The 5,307-nt window shown below is 29.9% G+C and overlaps 1 long non-coding RNA gene across 2 annotated transcripts in view; it reads left to right on the forward strand.

The window, feature by feature from the left end:
• Positions 1–366: 366 nt before the first annotated feature.
• The window catches only part of LOC114075185, an 8,764-nt gene continuing 3,823 nt past the window's right edge, over positions 367–5,307 (forward strand). Inside the window, exons 1-3 of one of the 2 annotated variants that reach the window (XR_003575581.1) lie at positions 367–484; positions 573–632; positions 795–890. This is a non-coding gene — a long non-coding RNA (uncharacterized LOC114075185). Of the gene's footprint in view, positions 633–794; positions 891–5,307 lie in introns of both variants that reach the window. The other variant, XR_003575580.1, reaches the window with a different exon arrangement.

Genomic DNA, 5,307 nt, shown 5'->3' on the forward strand with positions numbered 1-5,307 from the left:
CATTAAATATGAGTTTGATTGGTTAAAAGAAAGGTTTGAAAATCTTGATTTTAATATAGTTTTTATATCTATAGTTAATTTGGATAACTAATAATTAATTATTACTACGTTAAAACTGATTGTGATTGCAGTTGGTCATGACCATCGGAATTGTGTTTACAATTTACAACCATTTGATTTTCTTTTAAAAAAATAATTTAGAGCATCAAACTCTTTTTATTTATTAATAGAGTACGTACAAGCATTGACCAATCCAAAACTAGGATTAGCCCAAAAAGAAAAAGCCCAACCCATTAAAATGAACCTTTAGGTATTTATAAAGAAACCCTAAAAAATAAGGGTTCATAAATTTGTGCTCCTCTTCAGTGTCCCTTATACTGCTGCTTAGAGCTTTGTGGTATTCCACCTTCCTCCCCCATTTGTTGTGGGTCATCAATCCCTTTCTCTTCTTCTTCCTAGTATCATCCTTGCTTAGCTTGCAGCGGTATGTTTTTGTCTTTTGTTCTTCATTTATTTCCCTCAATTTTTTACTTCCTCCATTTCAATGATGGAGACTTAATCCGGTGATGTAGTGGTTGCCTAAGATAGTTCTTGTAGAGGTGCCTGTCTTGTGGTCTGGCTCTTAATTCCTTGTAAGTAGCTAATGTTATCTCATTTCTTCTTCCCTTGTTTGTTGTCTTTCCTAATGACATTTCTAGATCTGAGCAGATCCAGGTGAATGCTATTTTTTCAAAAAAAAAAGTTCTTTGATGTCTTTATTGTCCAATTCTAACCAACAAACTTCTGTTTGTTAGGAGAGAGATGATTTGGTTGGATATGTTCCTCCAGTAAGACCTGATGCTGCATTTTCTATATGGAATCTAAAAAAGAGTTGGTCGTTGATTCTTCAGGTTTTTCCTTTCTGATGATATTCTATAAAGTGACTAATTCTTTTTATAAACAAAGAAGTAACACCTTCAATCTAGTAAATTTTGAATAATTGAAAAGAAATCTTCAATTGTGTATGAATATTGAGCCAAATTATTTTTTGTTTCAAATCTTCTGAAACCCCCATTTTCATGATATATACTACTGTTTAATATCATGTAATAATGAAAAAGTGTTCCTCTATGTTGTCATTTTGCTTTATTTCTCTAGGTTGTATTTTCAAATTAGGTATTAGCGGATTTTCTAAGTTAATGATCTTTCTTTCGTTGCTTGGAAGTTCATAGAAGGTGAAATAACATTGTCGTCGAACCCTTTCAAAGGTTACATTAGTAAATTAATTTGCTAATTAATTTCCTTTCTGAAAACATGTTGAAGTCTCACATGATATAACTGAGCTAGATACTTAATGTGTCCTATTATAGTTGAAATCTACCACAAAACAAATTTAAGAAAGAAATCGAATAATGCCTAAAGAATCAATCTTATAAATCATCTTATTGAGGCTCATAGAAACACAATGATAAATGACCTTTTGATTGCATTGCTTCTACCTCAATATCTGTTGTCTAATGAATTTCCTCCACTTGAGCATATATAAGATCTCTTTTATGATTACTTGAACAATAACCATTGGAACTCTTGTTTTGAATTTCCTCCATTTGAGAAAAACGTAATTTTATAGTTTTGAAGCAAAACCACCATGTTTGGCCAGTTGGTAAGTACTCAATTCATAGAATAAGTGATTTTTACTAGTCTTTAGATACATGAGCTCACCTTAAAAACAAGACTATTGTAAGACAATTTCTTCCCATTCTTAAGATTATTTCTCATTTTTCATAAATACCACACGAACCGGGATGGGTAGTATGGCCAAAGTTGACACCGGTAACTTCCTTTTTAGCCTTGATCCATGTTTTCCTCTTGATGCAGCAAAAGCTTGGTAGCATGATCAAGACGCATGCGACTTGTTGTAGAACTGTCACAATTTCTTGATATTTTGTATGTCCATTTGACTCTTGAATCTCAGACTCAATCTTGATCACATTCCACGTTCCTCTATTCCGACTTTGAAGCTCCATAACACTTCAAATTTTCTTTCAAACATGCTTATTAGCTGTAAAAAAAAATTATGCAAAAAAGCACACATCATAAGCACATAATGATTATAATAATGATTAAATAATGGTAGAAAACACATATGAATACTTTATAACAACTAAATGTATCTATTTTACATTGTATGTCAGTTATCATCTTTGTCATCCTAATTCATTTATTTTAAGTTTTAAGTCTTATTTTATTTTTTAATTTGTTTGAAAATAACTTCATGTTCGATATTAGTAAAATCTTCATGATTTATTTTTTTGCATTATATATGCTTACCATATATGTCATGGTCAAGTTTACCAGAGGAGTTTCATCCTATTAGGAACGTTGATTCCTCTTTGGTCTACACTTTTACCCTTTTTTGCTTCTTTATTTAAGTTGTTTATTTTTTCGCTCCTTTATTTAAGCAATTTATTAGTTTCTTCTTTGCTGCAATATCTCATATCTATACATGTTGTCTGCATTCCTGTGAACCACGTTAAGTTTATTAATCATCTAAACTATTTATATGTTCACCTATTTCCAAACAATTTCTCATATTTTGATGATGATAAACAATGCAACATAGTTTACTTTGTAAAACATCAAAATACTTTGTCAATTATCAAACTACATACTACTGTTACATTTTTATAGGACTAAAATGTTAAAGTCATCTTTGATAGGAAAAGCTTCGCACCAAAGTGACCCTTTTCGATATGAATCTTGGTTAATCAACCCAATCATTTTTATCACATTCATATTCACACTATTTAAAGAGGAGATGGTTGCAAAATTAGAAATTTTATCCTACTTTGCTAGATCCCAAAACTTAAAACATGTTCAACTAGAGATACTTACATACTATTATTCATTATTATCATTTCATTTTTTACTTCTCTTTTTCTTTTACGTAAAACAATAGGGGTTGAGTGGTGGATTCAATCACCCTGAGAGCTTCATTGTCGCTCAATATCCCACTGTACTACTCTCTCTGCTTAGTTTGATTTGCCTTAGTTTGATTACTGACTTTTTCTACCTCAATTTGTGCAATTATATGAAATGCTTTATGTTTTTGTTTATCGTTTTTTGCGTACTTCTCATCTTATTCAACTTTAGCAACCTCTTATTCTAATTTACGAATCATTTTTCTTGCATCTTCAAATGTTCCTTGTTTCGTTATCCCTTTTTTGAATTTCTTGAGTATGTTCAATTTGCTTTCCAATATCATTTGCACGAATAATAACGTTTAGACANGTTTAGACATTTTTTTCCAATTCTGAAACAGAACATATCTCTGTCTCTACAATAAGTAAATCGTATTTATTATAAGGAGTAATATTCTTGGCATCTTCATAAAGTTATCCATAATCAACACGATCTAATTCAATGTGGACAAAACAAAATTGACAAAATAAACCATGTCATTCATGCTATTAGTCGTCCATAAGTGAGAAGAGACATTAACATGGACTTAACTTCATCAGTCTAACATTTTTTTAGTTATTTCATGCATTTGACTTTGAGAAGAATAATTGTTCTGATGATTCTAGTCTTAATAGTGGATTCATGTTTAACTTTTCTATTAAGACCGGAGATACCAAATCAAGAACATTCTTTCCAAAGCTAATTACATGAAACGTCTAAAAAGTGTTGACTGATGAAGTGCAATGTTGGTGCCACATCTCACTTTTGAGATGACTATTAGAGTGGATGATATGATTTATAATACAAATTCTGCTTTTCTCCACATTGAATTGGATATTATGGTTCATTCTACGTAGATGCTAAGAACATGATTGTTATAGATATGGTTTACTTATTGCAAAGAGATAAAGATATGTGATTTGAGAATTGGGGAAAAGAAATTTAGATGATGTTCTTCGTGCAAATAATATTGAAAGCAAATTACACACAACCAAGAAAAATAGAAATTAAATAATAAGGTAACAACGGAACATCAAAGACAAATAGAAAATGCAAGAAATTGATTCATATATTGAAAATGAGAGGTTGTTGATATTGAACAAGATGAGAAGTGCACAAAAGATGATAAGCAAAAACATTGAATAACCTATAGGATTGCACAAGCTTGAGGTAGAAAAAGTCATAAATCAAACAAAATTACTAGAGTGGTGCAGTGGGATATTGAAAGACACAAGAATAAAGTTTTCCAAGGAATAAAATCAACCACTCAACTACTACTGTCTCATGCAAAAGAGAAAGAGAGAAATAGTGTAGCATAAATTATGAAATGATGATAATTTTTACTAGTACATAAGTTTGTCTAGTTGAACAAGTTTTAATTTGTGAGTCTAACAAAGTAGAATCAATTTTTAAAACTTTGAAACCACATCCTCTTTAAATAGAACTTAAGCTGAATTTAATAAAAATGAGTGGGGTTGATTAATCAAGGTTTGTATAGAAAAGTCCCACTTTGGAGCGAAACTTTTCTTAACAAAGAAGACTTAAACAGTGTATATCCTAGGAAAATGTAATAATAATATTCTTATTTTTTATAATCAAACACTTAAGTCTCTTTTAAAGGGACAATCTTACACAAAAATATTGTTCCTCCTTCAAAGTAATTTATATAATTGAAGTTGAGGATTGTGTCGAACTATTGTTATGAATTTTACACATATATATAGTTTTACTCAGAGTCCGATTGAATTGACGTAAAAGTTGGTTAATCATACTTTTTAAGTCATTTTTATCTTTTGAAAGTATTTGAAAAGGTTAAAAATATTTTGTAATAAATTAAAAATGACTTTAAAAACACTAAAAATCAAAAGTAGGTCTCTCCCTACTTTTTATTTCTTGATTGAAAAAATCATTTCAGTTTGATTTTTTATTTTTGACTTACATGCAACTTTTTAAGCCAATCCTAACATGCTCTTAATTAAGACTATGCGCGCGCACACACACACAAATATATATATATATGGAAATTATTGTACTACTAAATTCTAGTAGTATGAGCAAAATTGAATGTACACGTAGAAGAAGTAATTTAGATAATGTGACAATAGATACATATTCATGAAAAAGAGCTAGATATACACTAGATTAACCAATCTCTTCGATCCCTTGTCAGAAAAAAATGAACAAATCATCCAAAATACTAGTCATCATGAGGAACCACACATCCTCAATTTGTTCTTGACTAAAACATCACCATACATACATATATATATATATACATACATACATATACATACATACATACATACATACATACATACATACATACATACATACATACATACATACATACATATATATATATATATA

This window comes from Solanum pennellii, chromosome 12 (assembly GCF_001406875.1).
Source record: "Solanum pennellii chromosome 12, SPENNV200".
Lineage (NCBI taxonomy): Eukaryota > Viridiplantae > Streptophyta > Magnoliopsida > Solanales > Solanaceae > Solanum > Solanum pennellii.